Genomic DNA, 21,382 nt, shown 5'->3' with positions numbered 1-21,382 from the left:
AAAGTTTCCTAACAATATTTATGAAGAAGGCGTTTAATATTTTTTTGTGCACTGATACATAATTTTGTGAAGGCTGTAGACTAAATTTTGGGTGAGGGGCTGAAGAGACACCAAGAAGATATCTGGGTGTCTCCAAAACCCATGTGAATAGATGAAATACCCCATCTGTTTCTATCTTCTGGTACCAAGGGGTTACTATTGGGGTGCATGAACCCCTTCAGTGCTCTGAAGAGGTCAGGGGACCCAAAATTCAAGTGAATATTGGGATTTGAGGGGCTGAAGTAGGAAGGAAAAGATGATTCAGGGGTAGATAAAGGGATGGAGAAGGTAGATCAGAGGATTTTAGGGAGCTACAGGAAAGCTTGAAGGTGGGCAAGAAAGAAAACTGGAAGTGAGAGATGGGAGAAGTTTTAGATGAACCAGCTTCAGGAGATCTTGTTTTCCAAAAAGGCAATTGAAGTTTTAAATTATCCTGTCTAACATCATGCCAAAGGAAAAAAAGGAAGTGGACAGAGCATGTAGCGTAGTCCCCTAGCACATAGTGAGCAGGAATATGAGGCAGAAGAGTATCAGTAGATTGCGAATCTATTTCCATTATAACAGGAGGTCTCTGGTTTTGTAAGACTCTAAAATGTGCAAGGATATTAACCCAAAAGGGGACCCTAACCCTTATATAATTGCTCAAAATAATCAAAATCCACTCCTATCATGCCTCAAAAATGTCTATAGCATAGAATCAGGATTCAGATTCATTGAAGCATCTCCCAGAGTCTAGCCAAAGTCAACACAGGTGTGAGGGGTGTGTACTTTCCTTAGGGTGAAAGATCCAGAGTTTAATGGAGGTTCCAGTCCTGATCAGGGTCAGGGCACCAACGAACTGTTAAAAAATCACACCGGGCCAGGTGTAGAGGCTCATGCCTGTAATCCCAGCACTTTGGGAGGCCAATACAGGTGGATTGCTTGAGCCCAGGAGTTCGAGACCAGCCTGGGAAACATGATGCAACCCTCACTGGACAAAAAATACAATAATTAGACAGATTTGGTGGTGTAGGACTGTAGTTCCAGCTACTTGGGAGGCTGAAGTGGAAGTATCACTTGAGCCTGAAAGGCAGAGGGTGCAGTGAGCTTTGATCATGCAACTGTACCCCAGCCTGGGCAACAGAGTGAGATCTTGTCTCCAAAAAATAAAATAAAATAAAATAAAAATAAAAGATAACTGTATCACAATGGACAAAGATGAACAAACAGAAATTGATTTTTTTTTTCCAATACTATTGTCAGCCACGTGGGAGAGAGAACATACCAAGTCTGGATACTCAACTTCACTCTAACAAAAGGCAAGAGAGCTTTTAAAAACCAGGATGGGTGGCTCTTAGGCCATCTAATTGACTATACTCAAAGGAAAAGTAAGCTTGTTTCTATTTTCCTGACAGGAGGTAGTTTCACAGATTGGAGAAACAAGGTTAGGATCCTACCCTCCCACAGAAACAGAGACAAGGGACTATCTTCCTTGATTGTATTTCAAAGGGATGGCCCCCAGGTCCTTGAGAAAGTCCTGGCAAGAGTCTTTTCAAACTTTTATATCTCAGAGGAGCAGAAAAATAATTTACAATTACACCCTAGTTTTCTAAAGTAAGTAAGAAAATGAAGGTCAGGGGTCTGAAGAAGTCTGTGTAAATTTCAGTCAAACTGAGGGAAACTTTAAGGCTGTCTTGGTAATAGTCTTTGTTAACATTTATATCATTTCTCCAGTGTTGTAGTTTTTTGTTTTTGTTTTTGTTGTTGTTGTTGATGTTGTTGTCGTTGTTGTTGTTGTTTCCTTGCCTTTTATTCATTTCCCTGACTGTAACATTCCCAGTGTTGTTTCCTTGAAGCCATATTTTTTGTTAACTTTGTGCTTTTTCCCCTTAAATGACACAGGAAAGCTGGAGAGGAAGAAAAGTGTAGAGGATTCTACTTCACAAACTTAAACAAAATCCATCTACTGGAGAGTGAGCATTTGTAATGGAAGACAAGAGGCTTTACAATGGGTGCCACCCTTCTCTAAGCCCTGCCAGAGTCTTGAGGGCATCTTTCTTGTATCCTCACTGAGAACCTGGCAGGGTTTCTGGAGGTAAATCCCACAAAAGTGTGGGGCTTCTTTAAGGTTGTGGCTCTGTAGACTTCAGACTCTCCACATTGAGCCTCTAGCAATTATCAATATTGCCATTTAAGTCCATATCTAAGATGTTACTTATAACACAGTTTATAAGATACAGAAAGAAATAATTCATTCAATTAACAAACAATAAGACAAAACAAACTAAAAAAAAAACCTGGAATGAATTATTGTTGGAATTAAAATGAAAATCAAATATTTTATGATGATCTTTTAAGGCCATGTATGCTTCAACCATATTCCATTTCACCCCTCTCCTAATGAGCCTGCTACAACCATGGAAGTCACAAAGTTTTTGGATATGTTATTTCCTCTGGCTGAAATTCTCTCATTTCTCATAGGCCTCTCTTATTTTGTTCTTTCAATCTCACCTTATACATTTCTGGTTAGAGACATTTTTTTCTTAATCATCTTATGTCAAATAAACTCCTACATAAATTGTTACATATGCTGAGCCGTAATCAACTTTTTTTTTGTTTGTTTGTTTGTTTTTTTTGGAGGCAGGGAGATGGAGTCTCGCTCTGTCACCCAGGATGGTGTGCAGTGGCGTAATCTTGGCTCACCGTAACCTCTGCCTGCTGGGTTCAAGCAATTCTCCTGCCTCAGCCTCCTGAGTAGCTGGGATTACAGGTGGCCACCACCACACCCAGCTAATTTTTGTATTTTTAGTAGAGACAGGGTTTCACCATGTAGGCCAGTCTGGTCTCTGGTCTCAAACTCCTGACCTCAGGTGATCCACCCTGGACCTCCCAAAGTGCTGGAATTACAGGTGAGAGCCACCGCACCAGCCTCAACTTTCTTAATATTACCTACACCTGCCTGATAGCTTGGTTTTGCCTGATGCTCCATTAGAATCCATGAAGGCAGTGACCATATTTTTTAAATTCACCACCATGCTCTAGTGACCAGCACCTTGTTTGACCTTCTTTGACATATAGTGGGTTATTAATTAATCTTTCTTAACCATGACTCACACAGATTATTCTTAATGTCAGTGATTAAAATATTCAAACAGAAAAGAAACTTGAAATAATATTGATTCCCATAAACTCTGAATCCTATGATTCTATGAGTGCTAATTCTACTGTGTGTTAGTGGATAAGCTACTTTTTCTCTTTAGCATAAGCTTTCTCATTTGTAAAATAAAGCTAATAAGTCTTTTATGGGATTTCAGTGAATAAAATAATTGAATAAATTTAAAACCTTACAACAGTCCTCAGAACATCAATGCTTAATAAAAGATAGTGATTAATGTTATAGTAGGTAGCTAGTCAGGTATGAGCAGGGTAGGAGAGGGCTCTCCCTTCACCACCACCCCTCACACACCAGGAGTGTTGGGCGACCATCAGGTGATGGTCAGGCAGTTGTTATCTGTTTCTCTAAAGTAATAATTGGTCACAGCCAGCACTAGGGAAAGGCAGTCTACTAATAGCTATAGATAGAAAACACCTGAAACTGATCAGAAGCTTCCCAATAAGGTCTCAGGGGTGGGGAGAAGCAGTGCACGATCCTGGAAGTTAGTCAATGTATAAAACCCCAAGTCAAGAGGTCAAGCGGTACACTTGGTTTCAAGTCATCCGCCTGGCCCTCTTCCAAGTGTACTTTCCTTCCTTTCTTTCTTTTCCTTCCTTCCTTTCTTTATTTTCCTTCCTGTTCTAAACCTTTTTAATAAACTTCCACTCCTGCTCTGAAACTTGCCTCAGTCTATTTTTCTGCCTTATGCCCGTCAGTCAAATTATTTCTTCTTTTTTTTTATATTTTTATTATACTTTAAGTTTTAGGGTACATGTGCACAACGTGCAGGTTTGTTACATATGTATACATGTGTCATGTTGGTGTGCTGCACCCATTAACTCATCATTTAACATTAGGTATATCTCCTAATGCTATCCCTCCCCCCCTCCTCCCACCCTGGAAACCATCATTTTCAGCAAACTATCGCAAGGACAAAAAATCAAATGCTTTCTTCTAAGGAGGCAAGAATAAAGGTTCCTGCAGACCCATATGGCTTCACCACCATGTGACTCCGATACTTTCCACCAGTAATGATTATTAATTTTCTATAAAAATTGAACAGTAATGATCACAAAAGAAAACACTATACTTAAAATAGCGTCTGCCGTTTTATAACATTTCTTTCAAGTGCTTCAAAGCATCATGAAAACATAATTAGATGCATTTCTATAAGCATCTCACAATTTCTATAGCATAGTTAATAGTCTATGGCTTTTTTAAACACAGTTGAAGTCAAAGACATAATAAGGGTAATTATCTTTCACAAGGTCAAAAAATATAGCTTTCAGAATATGGTTTAGGAAGAACTGAGCTGCTTAAGAAAACTCATGTTTACACTGCACTTAGTGTTCATTATATTTCCATTCAGTGTTAACACTGTATAGATAAACAGTTTGCAGATAAACTCATAATATTGCAAAGGACCAATTCATAATATTGCAAAGGACCTTAGAAAATGTGTCTCGTGTTACAAAAAGAGAAGTAGAAAAAAAAGTCAGAAACCATAATTTGACTACCACAAATTGCCATTCATAGAACTCTTCTCCTTTGCTCACTTTATTCTATAATAGTAGGTCCAAATTCCCAACATCATTCTGTGAGGTGTTAGCAATTTGCATACATCATTTCTTGTCATCAAGTCCAGTGTTTTTTCCACAGCACTCTATTGATTCAAGTTTATTTCAATCATCACAGCATTCTTTGTTAAGTATCAAATACATCCCCCACATGGGGCAAGTGCGGTGAATGTATTTCACTGTCTTTTCTGTTCAGACCCAATTTAGGGCACTGTGATATATCCTAATTAACCCACTATAAGAACATCATTAACAAAGGAATGTGCCCAGAAGATAGCAAACAGAACATTAAAATACATGATATGGTACCATAATAGAAAAATTGGAAGGTGTTAAGAGCCACAAATGTGGTCAAAAGAAAGTTTACATCATATCTCATTAGCTATTACTGAATAACTGAAGCACTCTAATTAAATTAAAAAAATTAAACTTGGGATTTGTGCCCACTGGTCTCTAACGTTTTTTTCATTCTATACTTTAGCACAACTGAAATCATTTCTTTAAAATTTTATAGTTTTTATTTCTCTGAGTCAGTTGTTCTCAAAATTATCTGTGCATTGGAATCACCTGAGGATCATTAAAAAGTTATGCCTAGATCTCATCCACAGAGCTTCTGATTTAATTTGTGTTAGTTTATGTCTGCAGTGGGATTTTTTAAAATTTCTCCAGCTAATTCTCATGTACAGCCAAAGTTGAGACTCATAGTTTATGAGTCAATGTTTTAATTCTACACTTTTCCACCTTCACTGATCTAATTACAACTGTTTATCTATATTTCAGTTGAATTGTCACTTTCTCAGACAAACTTAACATGATATCCCTAGGTATCCTTAATTTATACCCCTATGCTATGCTGATATGTTTCTGGATTAAACCACTCACGAAATTTTACAGACAGATATATTTAATGTTTCTCTTTTCTGCCAGAAAGATTCTAAGAGCAGGGGGTTATTTGTCTGTGTTTTCATTTTGGTGTTTTTAGCTCTTTTTCATTTCAAGCATATAATAGGCCCTCGATAAATAAAAGCTCAGACCAAGAAATTAAGGTTTCAATAATAATAGGTTCAATATTAATGTAGAATACTGTAACTAAATTATCTATAATCTATTGAATACTTATGACATAGCAAGGGATTTACAAGCACTAGATGTAATTCTCAACAACCTTCCCAGATGTGATAAAAATAACACACTAAAAAATTTAATAAAATTTCCCATGATCACAGAGTAAGAAGTAGCAGAGCCCAGTCTAACTCTAAATTTGGATTGACATTAACACTTGTGTATTTTCTACTATACGTTATATACTATATCACAATAACATAAGAAAAACTACTCTAAAGAAAAGGTCCCCAACTCCTGGGCCATGGACTGATACTGGTCCATGGCCTGCTAGAAACCAGGTTGCTCAGAAGGAGGTGAGTGGCAGGCGAGCAAGCACAACTGCCTGAGCTTCGCCTCCTGTCAGATTAGCAGCTGCATTAGCCTCTCATAGGAGCACAAACCCTATTATGAACTGTACATGTGAGGGCTCTAGGTTGTGCACTCCTTATGAGAATCTAATGCCTGATAATCTGAGGTGGAACAGTTTCATCCCAAAACCATACCCTGCCCCAACATCCATCGAAAAATGTGCTTAATGGAAAGAACTTCAACACAAATAGTGTATGCCATCATGTTAACATGAAATTCAATTTTTTAAAAGATTCATCTATACCTTCTGATCCATCTGTGTAGTGTGCAATGGTATGTAATTTACAGGGACAGCTATGGTATCTTCACTATAAAGCATTTTAGTGAAAATTTTAATATAAAATTTAGAGATAATAAATAACTTTTTTGTACAATTTGTATAAACTTCTGTTTAGAACATAGTGGACTATCTCTTGATTTTCGTTTGAAGTATCGATATCAATGGTTCTTCAAGAAAAGACAAGGGATCTTCTGCTAGGCATGGATATCCAGAATACACATAAATTATTATAGTATGTCTATATTAAAGGCTTTTCTCAGCCAAGAATTTTATATTTTTTTTTTCATTTTTCCACAAACATAGACTTTTAAACTCATGGTAGTTTAGAATATTTAATGCTTAAAAATATTTTTTCCTCACAAACATACAAGGTGAATGATACATATATTTACAATAACCTCCTGCAGAGATGTTTTCATATCCCAGAGGATTATTTTAAACATTGGAAACAAAATTCTTGCATTTCTAGGATATAAAAATATATTACAACCTAAGAAAAATGAATGTTTATCAGCATTTTTTCCCCTGCAGAGAATATTTGGCTGGCAAAATGACCTTTATATATGGATGTATTATTCTGTCTTTAAAAAAAAAACACTCAAGTTTAGACAGTCTTTATTACATTGACTGTTATACATTTTTTCAGGTCATAGCTGAGTGTGGTTATTGCATTATTATTTTTCATTTGGAATTTAAAGATTTTCTGCCAGTAACTTTACAGGCCAATTTAAAAAAGAAAGAGTGGTTGTAATCACTTGATTTATATATTTTCTAAAAAATAGTGCCACAATGGGAACTTTTTCATCAGATTGTCAGGTCTATAGAGCTTTTATGTTGTTGCCATTTTTGACTTTAAAGTATGTTAGAGATTCTTGATCAGGATTTTTTTTTTATTTTAGATGTTCACATTATTTATATGGGTAAAAATCTATCCATAATAAATTGGTTGTTCAATATTCACACTGAGATTTTAGAGTAGATTTCACCACATTCAGAATTGCTTTTATGAGAAATTGTCAAAGTTTTGTTGCCATATTTCCGTTTAAGCTCAGGGGAGTTTGACAGAAAATAAGAACCATCATACTTTTAAAGAATCACATGTAACAGCAATGTGCTGTTGACTTCAAGCAATCCGTGAGCACTATTTCTCTTTATTACTAAAACAAATTTATTTGAAGGTACATATTGTATACAAGACAAAATTATTTGGGATATAAAAATTTAAACTCATTAGTCTAACTGCCAATTCTTCCATTATATTTTTTCTAGAAATGGGCTGTTAAAGATGTTATTCATTGGGAAAAACTTCATCTAAAATTAAATATTTTTACTTGGGCACTGAATTTTATATTAGCATATATGGTTCACTCCGTACAATAACCAATTCAATACCTGCTCTGTTTCAACTCAATCAGGAATTTTTGAATAAGTCCAACTAATTGAATATATAACTAGGAATACATAAATTATGATTTCAGCTCTGCTTCTAAATACCTAAAGTACTTTGTGAAGAGAATTTAGCAATTCTAACTATAAATTCCTGTTATTTTGATAATTAAGCCTGAAAGTCTCTTAGAAACAAATATGTACATTCATGAAAATGAACATACTACATCCCATAAAATTAGTCTTTGTTCATAGATTCTTGAGTTTACTCCTCTGAAAAAGTTGGTAAGACAATTTAATACAGTATTTAATTTACTAGATCCCTTCCTGAATACTTTTATCTCAATTCAATGCCAATCCTATTCTATTCCAAATTCCTGGGCTTCAAACCCCTCTCTTCTTATAGCTAAGACTCTGGTGTCAGTGATTGTTATTGTCTTAAGAAGTTGTGTTTCAGCTCTCTATAGCAGACAATAAAGAATTATTTATTAAACTTGTGTTTAGGAAAATGTTTTTTTTTTTTTAGTGCTTCAAATAAATCTTCACCAAAATTGCAAATAAGTATTATTATTCCCAATTTACATGTATCATAACTAATTTCAGATATTCAATTTTGGAATTCTACTAGAGTCAATACAAATTTTTGAGTTTATTAATCTTTTTCTGTTACAGATTTCTACTACCCACTTCTTCTAGGTTTATCTTCTTACAATTTATTGACATCTTCTAGTGTGCATTCATAGTTTAGGCTCTTTGCACTAGCTGCTCAAATACACTGGTTTATTTATTTAATTTACCCCAATGTTTTCTACTACAATCTTTATTAATGCTCTAAAGCAATGCTATGGGTGATATCCAGAAACTAAGTAATGGTGTAGATATCCTATTGTGCTTTCTTAAAGTAGTCCACAAGGCACTACCTCTTCTGTTATGAGTGCCACTTTGAAGTTTCAAACTCGGCTGGGCGCGGTGGCTCACGCTTGTAATCCCAGCACTTTGGGAGGCCGAGGCGGGCAGATCACAAGGTCAGGAGATCGAGACCACGGTGAAATCCCGTCTCTACTAAAAATATAAAAAATTAGCCGGGCATGGTGGCTGACGCCTGTAGTCCCAGCTACTCGGAGAGGCTGAGGCAGAATGGTGTGAACCCAGGAGGCGGAGCTTTCAGTGAGCTGAGATCGCGCCACTGCACTCCAGCCTGGGCGACAGAGCGAGACCCCGTCTCAGAAAAAAAAAAAAAGTTTCAAACTCATTGCTGCAGTGTTCAATAGAACAAAAATTCACATATGACAGACTTGAAAACATTGTAAGCATTTAAAATGGGTATTACTCTTACTTCTGCATCAGTCCATTGATTTCAAAGTTGTGATAGGAGAGGTGTCATTCACAGTAAATTTGATCTGGTAATTCAGACCCACCTTCACCACTCATCTTCAAAGCTTGTTGTTATTAGGATAGGAAAGAAAATGGTCTGCAGGTCTCTCATAGATATCTTTTTAAGGACACTCAAACACACAGTTACTATTATTTAACAGAAATTTGAATATTCTTCACATACAGCCAACAATCTCCGTAATGGAAGACTCATGCTTTCCAGATTCAATAAAAGGCGTGGAAGTAATAAGCCACATTCATTCTGCCACCGTTTACTTTCATATATTAAGATGCTCAGAATCAGATGCTTAGTCCCTGTGAGTAAATAGGAAAAACAACACACCACAACAGAAAAACACTTCTGTTCTGATTGGAAAATGTAATAATTTGCAGTTTATCCCACGAAGAAATGGAATCTATTTTCCACTCTTGAATCTGGACTTGGGTCTTATTATTTCATCTAATTGTCATTAGCAATTATGATACTAGCAGAGAACTGAAAAGTGCTTGTGCTCTGGGCTTGCCCCTTTATGTCTACCCTACGCTTTTCCACTATGTGAATAATCCAAGGTTTGCCCATTTGGGGAGGAAAGACCATGTATAGACAGGCCTCAGCAATCCCATAAGTCAGTGATGAGACCCCAGGTATAAGGGTGAGGATATCTTTGACCATCCCGTCACAGTCAAGCAAGCTATTAGCTTACCAGAGATCAGCCCACCTGGACCAGTCTAAAATAACACCTGGCTGAGCCACAGGATTTTAAGCAAATAAATTCGATTTTGCTCTGAGACATGAAGCTTTGAGATGTTTTGTTATGCAACAAAAGCTAAATGATATGTATTTTATCCTGTAAGTTTAGATGTAGCTGGAATATACTATGGAAAATATACCAGTTCTTCAAAGAAAGGCATTAAAATTATAGAGGAAGGGTAACAAACAGAATGGTGGGCAAAAACACCACCAGCCACCACATCTTATAACTCACCAAAACCAAACAAATTTGGTGCATGTTTTTCTAATATTGAGTTCTAACGCTTTTTTTACTATAATTTTTTTAACGTAAGTATTATATAGCTTACACCATACGTAAATGCCCACAGTCAATCATTTTTAATCCAGAAAAAAACTTCATTTTACTTGAACCAAACTAACCTTTGAGCAGTGCTAAAACTACGACAAACAGGAGCATAATATTTACTACTCAGAGATAAATAATATTTTGGTGAGGTGAATATTTATTGATGTTTTTACTTTATCTGATGATTTGTTGGATAAATTTTACAAAGAAATCATGAGATCAATTGGAATGAAGGTGTTTGAAGACTCTTAATACACATTATAAAAGTAGTTTCTCAGAAAGTTTACATTCATATCTTACGTATATACCATAAATTCATCAGTTTTGATTTTTCATTTTAGAGTTCAAGCATGCTAAATATGGCTACTTATGCATTTTAATGTGTATATACATTATCAAGCCTTATTGTTTGCTTATTGGCCGCATTTTTAGAGTTTGCTTATGAATTTGTATGTTTTTTCACATTAAAATGAAGCTAAGACATTTTAAATATTTTCAGGCTTTGTCATTGAATTTTGTTAAGGTGATTTTAATACACATTTTTAATTATATCTTTTAAAAAGTAATCATATTTTAGAGAGTTTGGAAATTTCTGCAATGTTCATAATTATCCTTTACCATGGGGGAAAAAACTGGCAGTATCACACTGGGAAAATATTATCATAAAAGACCTCGCTTAAAATTCATAAAAGGTGTTTAACATCATTGACCATTAGGGAAATACAAATCAAAACTACAATGAGATACGATTTCAAATCCATGAATGACTATAATGACTTTTTAAAAATAAAAAGTGTTTGGAAGGATATGTAGAAATTGGAATCCTTTGCACGTCGCTGATAGGAATGTATAGTGTTGCAGCCATGGTGGGAATTTTGGCAGTTCTTCTGTCAAATTTAAACATAGAATAATCATATTACACAGCAATTCCACTTCAAGATATTTACTTCCCCAAGACATTTTGGAAAGACTACTGACAGTAGCCAAAAGTGAAAACATGCCAAATGTTCATCAACAGATTAATGAATGAACAAAATATGGTGCGTGTGTGTGTGTGTATGTGTGTGTATAAACACATATACATATTTAGGATTCTATTTGTGTGTAACATTCAGAACAGGTAAATCCATAGGGACAAAAAGCAAAATGATGGTTTTCAGAGACTGAGAGGAGGGAACGATGGGGAGTGATTATTTAATGGGTATTGCATTTTCTTCTGAGACGAAAAAAATGTTTTGAAAATAGATGGTGGTGGTTAAACAACATTATATATGTGCCTAATGTGGCTGAATTATATTTTTTAAAGTGGCGAATTTTATGTCATGTGAATTTTACTTCATTACCAACACCTTGGTTAATAAATTTCTGACAGAAATAGGTGGAAGACAAAAATTTCCCGATAAAAATTGGCCTGAAATGTTTGATTCTTTAATATATGCTAGAATATAATACAAGGTTATGTTTTCAATCAGTTGAGACTTCTAGTATCCTATAATGACTTAATTTTTTAATATATGAGTAATCAGAATTGTCAAACATAGTAATACTGTGAAGTTTTGGTTTTTTTTTAATTTCTCTTAAGGCTTTAAGTGTACTCTGATTATGTTACCTGAAATACTTGCATTTTCTCCCAAATACATTTTAATTGGTTTTATATAATTTCAAGTATTCAAGTACCTGCTAAATATTTTTTAAATTGTCAACAAAATATGTATGCCCATAAGATTATATTGATTTTTAAATATATGTAATATTTTAAATCTTTTTTTGCTAGATGTATTCTGATATTTTTAACTTTAAGATTTAGTTACTTCTGTATCCTATTTGAATCTTGCTTCAGGTGATTTTGTTGTTTCACCTCACTTATTTAAGAAAATGCTTGTGGCCGGGCGCGGTGGCTCACGCCTGTAATCCCAGCACTTTGTGAGGCAAGGCGGGCGGATCACGAAGTCAGGAGATCGAGACCATCATGGCTAACACTGTAAAACCCCGTCTCTACTAAAAACACAATAAAAAATAAAAAATAAAAATTAGCCGAACTTGGTGGTGGATGCCTGTAGTTCCAGCTACTCGGGAGGCTGAGGCCGGAGAATGGCGTGAACCCAGGAGGCATAGCTTGCATTGAGCCAAGATCGCGCCACTGCACTCCAGCCTCGGGGGCAGAGTGAGACTCTAAAAAAAAAAAAAAAAAGAAAGAAAATGCTTGTATAAAATGCAAGTTTTGAAATGAAATGTTAGTAGATTTGCCCTTGGTTATCTAATTAGGTATTAGGTGCCTTGATGGTTTTTGGCATTTTAAGTTTTTATTACATGATTTACTTTTTAAAAACTACAGAGTACCCAGTAATAATATTTCAATAGTAGTTTCTTTTCTTTTCCCTGACGTATGTCATTATCCTCAAAATTACTATATTCAGGTTTAAAATGGCAACTATATATGCCAGGCATGGTGGCTCACGCCTGTAATCCCAGCACTTCGGGAGGCCGAGGCGGGCAGATCACGAGGTCAGGAGATCGAGACCACCCTGGCTAACATGGTGAAACCCTGTCTCTACTAAAAATACAAAAAATTAGCTGGGCGTGGTGGTGGGCGCCTGTAGTCCCAGCTACTCAGAGGCTGAGGCAAGAGAATGGCCTGAACCCGGGAGGCAGAGTTTGCAGTGAGCCGAGATCAGCCGCTGCACTCCAGCCTTGGTGACAGAGCGAGACTCCGTCTCAAAAAATAAATAAATAAATAAATACATAATAAAATAGCAACTATATGACAATGCCGGATAGATTCTCTTTCAGTATTCCACTACATTATATCATGAAGCCATACACAGAGTTCAAATACATACTGATTCTGAAATTGAAGAGTCAGGTGAATTTTTGCTCAGCTATGCAATGAAAGGCATGAGCAAAATTCTGTCTATTTTTAGGTTAGTATATCTGTAGGGGTATGTTAAGAGAGGGAAAGTAATTTCCTGTAAAGATTATCATACCATGAGCTTTTACTCTTACCCTAATGAATAAACAATAAAAGTAATAAACACCAAAAAAGGAAAGACTCAAGCACAAATCATGAGCAACACTCAAAGAACAATAATGAAAATCAAGGAAGGCTGACTATTCTATCCTTTTTAATAACCCAACAAAATTGTTACTATCTTTTGGAAATTTCAAAGTTCTAAGTTGACACAAGCAAATGATAAGTATTACTCTCAAAGGGCCTTTCAACAAAATCTGTTACTTTCCCATATGAAATAAATTATAGTCAGAAATTACTCATTGTGTTTTTATTTTTTTATTTTATTTTATTTTTTGAGATGGAGTCTCGCTCTGTTGCCCAGGCTGGAGTGCAGTGGTGCCATGAGAGCTCTCTTTTCGAAAATTTTGAAAAGCTATAGCTGCACTCTTAAGAGAGGTTCCAAACTTTGTAGCTATGACCTCACTACTGGTTCTGTTCCTGCAGGTGACTGGCTTCACTTTTTTTATACCCATGTTGACTGCCTATAGTGATAAACAATTTTTTTCTGTTTTGGAGCCCTGTGTATTAGGAATCTCTCATTTTCTGATCATGTATAGCAATATATTGTGCAATATGTAAAAACTAAAGACACCTTAAACTTTGTTTTCCTTACTTTGTGCTACCATATAATTATCTTAATAAGCTACTAGTTTGTGACCATGTTGCTTAAACTATCTTAGCCCCACTCCGCTATCCAAAATGGAGTGATGGAACAGTGAATTCTTAACTAAAAAGTATTTTTCTCCCTGTGTTTCAACTCCACTCTTTATTTGGCATACTTTACTCATATAGCTGCTTTTTTCCTCTAAGTGAAAGAGCTAATGTTGGGACCATAATATACCCCCTCTTCAAAAACTCTTGAATTTTAGCAGTTTCACATAGTTATTTTGATAGAAAACAAGTGGGATAAATTTGAACTTTTCTTTTGCATGCACATTGTGCCCCCCTAAACATTATGTGGACTAAATAACTATTTTCTGAGCTAGAGGAAACAAAGAGTTATAATATTACCATGGGGTTCTTTGGTGCCACTTTGCCAACTGGAATTCTCCATGGCTGGCAGTGCCTCTGCCCAGGCTTTGCTCAAGCCAGCTGGGCTCACTCCACCCACTCAGCCTGGCATGCTGTGCTCTGCTGCTATCAGTCAGGATTCTGTGCCTGCAGTGGCTTTGCGCTCAACCTGCGGCTAGTCCAGGTGTGTTGCAACTGGCTTCTGCCTTGGGTCCCAGTGTGTGGATGAGGGGGATGTTGCGTCACCCAAAAACTTGGAGATGCCAGCAACTGCCGAGCTTCAAGGAGCGTTAACACCTTTTGTGTGAGAAGTACAGAGGTCTTAGTCCCCAGGAAGTATCACATCTTATTCAGTTCCACTGCCCACAGCTTGGCCAGTGAGAGCATGTGGCACCCAGCAGCTTTTTCTCCCCTGTTAAACAAGAGCCAGAGGGAAGGTAATAGTGTTACAGCTCAGCGGGTTCTGGGTTCTTGTCCCATGACCACGAAGACTGAGGTACATGAACACCAGAGAGTGACCAAGGCAGAGAAGATTTTTATCGAGTGACAGAAAAGCTTTCAACATAAGAAGGGACCCAGAGTGGGTATCCTTCTGTTTGAGAGGGGGCTCAAAAGCAGGTAGCCATCTGCGAGGCTGAGTCCTGGGTTTTTACGGGCTCATAATGGGTAAGTGTGTGCTGAATTGTACATACGCTCCTGGAAAAAGCACCGTTCAATTGGCTAAAAGGCATCAAGGAAGTTCTCACTCCAGTCATGGACTCCATCTGGAACTGGCAGCTCAGCTTTCAGACTTTAAATTGTCTTTGGCTTGAAGGTCAGGTTTCACTGGAGACTCATCCCTGTCTGTCTCAGAATTCATCTGTCTCCTGCTGCTATCAATAGGCTACAAGATATTTTGATTCAGTGATGAGGACTCTGTGCCCAATTCTACCTAGAGGTCTAGACCTGGATGGGGAGAAAAATCAACTTCCAGGTAAGGTCAGTAATCCAAACACTGAGAAGAAATATACTAACCGCCAAGGCGAGATTTTGAAAGTAAATATTTTCTGTGCACCTATTCATAATAGGATAGGGTCAGTAGAGTACAAGGGGTGACATCATGGGTCTAAGCAGAGAGAGTCATAGTGCTACTTTTTATCCCCATTTTCCTATAATTTGAGAGAGTCTTAAGTGAAGATCCAAATTTTCACATATGCCAGAGAGGAATAAAAAATGATTGAAAAAGCCAGCAGATTTATGGACACTTTGTTGTCTGAAAGAAGACAATTTAGTTTGCCCAGACCAGTGACTGGACAAAAGAGTCACTGGAGTAGTACTCCAGGAAATCTAGGTGGATAAAATCAGAGTGAGAAAGATATGGCTTATATCTCAGTAGGTGCATGGTGATGAGTTGACAGAGGCTAGGTATCTACTCCTGATGACATGGTGATGCATTAACCTTACAAATAAAATGCTGCTAGAGGCTGAAGACCACTTACATTATTATTCAAACACAGGAATATTTAAGAGTAAGAAGGGGGAATAATAATAATTATTCCAGAAAACAGGCTTAAAATAGAAACTGTTCTAGAACCACCACCAAACACATGTGTATGATCATTGATGACAGAGAGGAAACAACAGTTCTTCCTGAATGGACTAAATGTAAATCTTAAATGGCAAAAGCCAGATTTGATTAAGAACTTGTCTTCTGACCTTTGGGGAAATTACTAGACATGGTGTTTAAATTTATTTATAGAAAAATGAAGATATATTATTATTATTCAGAAATTGTTATTTGAAAAAATATGCAATAAAAATTAAGCATGAGAAAATTCTAATATATATCTGATACCTACATATTTTTGATATGCACATATACATATAGAATTCTGATATACACATGCACATACACATTATACGTGTATAATTCTGAAATATATGTACACATAATTGAGATACACAAACCCATGCATAAATAATTCTGATGCACACACAGACCCAAATTTAATCTATCATCTAGATTAGTACTGCTGATATGACAAAACTCTGAAATAAATAATAGCCTCAAATTTGACTATAAATTGAATGAGAAGGGATTATTGTAGAATCTTTTTAAGAACAGATATTTTAATAAACAGGCTACTTAATGTAATTAAATTCCAATTAAAATGTAGGCAAGGATTATTGTCTCATGGTCCTTCAGAGTGTAAATTATATCTCAACAATGGAGCCTGTGTTAAACATGCAATATAAAGACTGAGAGCATAGCAGATGTAAAAAGATACAGTCACACACACATCGTAATTTTAAAATGATCTTGCTAAACAAGATAAAAGTTTTAAAACAATTCAGAAAGTCTTTGCCTTAATTTTAGCTTTTAAAAAATGGTTTTGTATTAAAACTTAAAGAGATTTATTTTACTTAGGAAAAAAAAGTGCCCCTTTTTATTTTTTACTTGAAACAGAGTATCATCTATTTCATATATACATATTTATACCTGTAATCATATTCACCCTACATGAAAAAGATTTTTTCTTCTTTAATGGATGCAAGACTCTTAATAAACAAAATGTTTAGAAGCCATCCTCTATGGCCCTGGTCCCCAACCTTTTTGGCACCAGGGACCCGTTCTGTGGAAAACAATTTTTCCACAGGCAGGGTGTGGTGGGCAATGATACCAGGATGAAACTTTTCCACCTCAAATCATCAGGCATTAATTAGATTCTCATAAGGTGTGGGCAATCTACATCCTCACATGTGCAGTTTACAGTAGAATTCAGGCCCCTATAAGAATCTAGTGCACCTGCTGATCTGACAGGATCAGAGCTCAGGTAGAGCTCAGGCGGTAATGCTCACTTGCCTGCTGTTCACTTCCTGCTGTGTGGCCCACCTCCTAACAGGGCATGGACTGGTATCCATCTATGGCCTGGGGGTTGCAGACCCCTGCTCTACTTCCTATGGGTAAGAAAAGAACATACGTGTTTGCTTCCCAATACCTTTGCATTGATTAAGAAACTTAAAGGAATTTTCAGTGTGCTGTAGTGTTAGTACTACTTTTGGTAGTAGTAGAACCAATAATAAAAGAATAGGGAATATGATGCTAAGACTTGTAGTAACATTGTATCCTTGGTAAATTAAAGCCAAATCAATATAGCTCTGGAGTTTAGGTAGAAAAAGGAAGGAAAAGTCCTGGCAGAGATAAAGTCTGAGAATGACTTGAGTTCAGATTTACTATATATATATATCTATGGTCATAATCATTTTTATAGCTTGTCATTTCAAAATTTTATTGATCTTTTTCAATGAGCCAAATGTTTTTTTAATTTCCTCTTTTATATATTTAGTTCTACTGTTAATTTTCTTTCATTTATTTTCTTCCATTTTTTGGATTTATTTTGTTTTTTTTTCTGCTTCTTAAATTAGAATCATGTTAGAATTGTAGATACTTGTAATTTTCTAATATAAATATTTCAAGTGTTAAATTTGTTTCTGAGCACTGCTTTTCTGCATCCTGTTCATCATCTGTTTTCTTTTCTTTTTTATTTTTTTCTATTTTTGAGACAAAGTTTCGTTCTTGATTCCCAGGCTGGAGTGCAATGGCGTGATCTCAGCTCACTGCAAACTCCGCCTCCAGGGTTCAAGCAATTCTCCTGCCTCAGCCTCCCGAGTAGCTGAGATTACAGGCATATGCCACCATGCGGGGCTAATTTTGTATTTTTAGTAGAGACGGGGTTTCTCCGTGTTGGTCAGGCAGGTCTCAAACTCCCGACCTCAGGTGATCCACCCACCTTGGCCTCCCAAAGTGCTGGGATTATAGGCATGAGCCACCGCACCCAGCGTCTGTTTTATTTTCATAATCTTTTCAGTGCAAACTATTTCCTATTTTCTTGTAACTTCTTATTTTGACCTTGGGCTATTAACAAATGTGTTATACACTTTCCAAAAGTCTAGAATGTTCTATGTATCTTACTGATTTCTAACTTAATTTCATTCTCAGAGAACATATACTCCAGAACAAATAACATAGTCATTTAAAATCTTATGTATTTATTGAGAATCCTTTTATGACCTAGTGTATGGCCAATTTTTGTGTAAATGATGCATATTGTATATATTTGGTGTAGCTTTATAGCTGTCACTTGGCCCTACATGGTTTAAAATATTATTTAAATATTATTTTCACTGATTTTTATTGCTAGGTGTTATGTCAATTGCTGAAATGAAATATATTTATTTCTTATTCTTATAAGCTAAAGTTTTAAAATTTATCTTAAAGCCCTAATACTACACAGAAGCTTCTATTTATGTTTCTGATAAGTTGACCATCTCTTCATTATTCAACATTTATCTTTGTTAATATGTTTCTATATTTATTGTGTGTAGTCCTCCATTCATTTATCCTCAGCTTAAGTCTTTTATGGAAGCATACAGTGGTGTCTTTTCTCATCTTATAGATCTTGAAGCCTCTGTACTTTGTTTCACTTACTTTTAAGATAATTAATGATATGGTTCAATATATTTGTACTGTTTTCTGTTTATTGATTATTCCAATTTTTTCCTGTTTCTCCTTTTTTACTTTTTTCGTGTTTATTAGAATTTGGAAGGTAATTAATAGATAAGCTTTTTAGCTAAATCTCTCCAAATTATATTATATGGTTTCTCTAAGAATATCACATTCTTTTACTTTTCACAGTCTACTAAGATTCAATAATGTTCCACTTTACATGAAATTTGAGGATCTTACAACTGTGTATGACCACACTCCTATCTTTAATGCCATATCTATCTATATGTACACACATATTACATCTATGTTATCAACCAACACACAACGTTACAATGTTGAGTTTAAAGTGAAATTTGTAAGTTTGTTTTTCAAGTCTGAGGAGTTTTCAAGCTTTATCTATTAAAATAAAATTTTTCCGTTCGCTCTTCTCCTTCTGGGACTACCAATTACGCATGTTAGGTTTTTTAATAATGTCTGGCAATTTTTGAGTTTGTGTTAATTTTTTTAATTATCTTTTAGATTGAATAATATTTATCAGGCTTTAATATCTCTACCTTTTATCTCTAATTTGCTGTTGAACCAATCTGATGAATTTCACATTTCAGATATAGTATTTTTCAGTTTAAAAGTTTACGTTTGGTTCTTTTATGAACACTTTATGTTTAAATTTCTTCTCCACTCATTCTACATAAACATAGCTTCCCTTATTTTTGAACATGTGTTCAACTAGTTATAATGATATATTGCTTTTCAAAATTGTTATTGACTGCAACATTTGGTTCATCTTACTGTTACCCTCCATTTGTTACTTGTTCTGTTGTATAGGCATTGTGTATACTGTCTGAAGGAAGAATGAGTAAAAAGAATAAAAAATGAAGAACTCACGCTCAAAATGTAATTCTTTTTTTTTTTTTTTTTTTTTTGAGATAGAGTTTCGCTTTGGTTGCCCAGGCTGGAATGCAATGGCATGAACCCAGTATGTGTGCCATGAAATTAATTGTACAGGTATGTAAATTTTATACATAGGCATACTCCCTAATGGTTAGTTTGAAAATAAATGGATAAGGTTTTTCTTATGTGTTTCTTATCATACCTTAGCCATTTTGAATGTTACTTTGTAGATTATTAGTTCTCTATAATTCTCTGAAAAGTGTTGATTTTGTTTTGCTTAGGAGGGAGTTAACTTGAATTTATTCAAACTTCAAATTTTGTTACTCTTGAAATAAGCAAAAGCTGAGCTGTCTGCTCTGCTAATATTCTTAGTTTGGCCACTTGTAAATTGCCCACAAATGCATAGGTGCCAGCTATATAATGTGGAAGAATGTGTATTTATAATTAAGTTTCTCCTCTCTGGCTCCTTATTTTCTAGGAATTCTCTTTTTACTTTTCTTCATTTCTGTGTTCTCCCCCCAAATCAACCAATCTTCTAGGTCTTCAAGCCTCAACACAAAGAAAGGATAAATGTTGGACGTGATGGAGATCCTCAATACCCTGATTTGATCATTACATATTGTCTGCATGGATCAAAATATCACAGGCACCCCATAAATATGTATAATTATTATGGATCAATAAAAATAAATTTAAAACCCAAACACTAAATCATAACTTTTAATCTGAGTTTTTATTCCCTTGCATGTCCCTGACTGTGACCTGCCCTCAGGCAAAACTTATGAAATTGGAAAAAGCACACAGTGGAAATACTCTTGTCATGTGTATAACCTCCTAGTTTCTTCCTATTTTAAATTGCTTTACAGCACTTAAAGTAGTTGAATTTAATGTTGTTTGCAGAGTTTATGTTTGCTATCTATATAAGTATTGATCTATACATATTATTTATGTAGCATTGACATAAGTTGTCAAAACAAATATATTTATCAACAAAGAAGTCTTTGATAAGTATATTTGTTTTGGCAACCTGTGTTTGTAATACATAAATAGATAAACAACGTGGTAAATTAAACTATGGCCACAAAAGTTTTACCTAATAAATGCAATGATAGTTACATTTGGAAAAACAGCTAATATTATTTCTTACAATTAATGCGCCCCCAATTCCTCACAAATAAAAGGAACAACAAACTCAGAATTCATCCTATGCCTAAACTCCTGAATTTCACATATATTTGCATTTTAGCCTAGCAATTTTTTTCAAATGTGTTTGATCTTTTTTTGAAATGTTTCCCCACCTCACTTATTGTTTTCAAAAGAAACGTAGTCTGAATCACTTATTCCATCAAACTTCTGGAAATCATGGCCTAAAATTTATATTTTTTGTCTTGATTAACATTTATATATAGTTTTAGGTATACTTTTTTTTTTTTTTTTTGCACATACTATCTCCTCAAATTTTCAAACTGTTGAGTTTTTCACAGATGAGAAACCTGAGACATGGACAAAAAGTTATTTGCCCTGGAACTTCGAGAGTTAAGATTAAAATTTAAGCTTTTAGCAATAAAATCAATACTTTTTTTGCTTCTAAGTAATTAAACATTTGGATAGAATAGTAGGCTATTATTCTTGACAATTTT

The 21,382-nt window shown here is 35.3% G+C and overlaps 2 long non-coding RNA genes across 3 annotated transcripts in view; one reads left to right on the top strand and one right to left on the bottom strand.

The window, feature by feature from the left end:
- The window catches only part of LOC129532888 (uncharacterized), a 305,741-nt gene extending 285,300 nt beyond the window's left edge, over positions 1-20,441 (top strand). The window contains exons 4-5 of the long non-coding RNA XR_008678802.2: positions 19,782-19,856; positions 20,282-20,441. This is a non-coding gene — a long non-coding RNA (uncharacterized lncRNA). The remainder of the gene's footprint in view (positions 1-19,781; positions 19,857-20,281) is intronic.
- LOC129532889 (uncharacterized) overlaps positions 1-21,382 on the bottom strand; it is a 276,178-nt gene that overhangs the window by 221,697 nt on the left and 33,099 nt on the right. The gene's annotated exons all lie outside the window — the stretch shown is intronic.

The sequence above is a fragment of the Gorilla gorilla genome, chromosome 3 (assembly GCF_029281585.2).
Source record: "Gorilla gorilla gorilla isolate KB3781 chromosome 3, NHGRI_mGorGor1-v2.1_pri, whole genome shotgun sequence".
NCBI classification, from domain to species: Eukaryota; Metazoa; Chordata; class Mammalia; order Primates; family Hominidae; genus Gorilla; species Gorilla gorilla.
The sequence above is the reverse complement of the archived record's forward strand: the minus strand, read 5'-3'. Positions and strand labels throughout refer to the sequence as shown.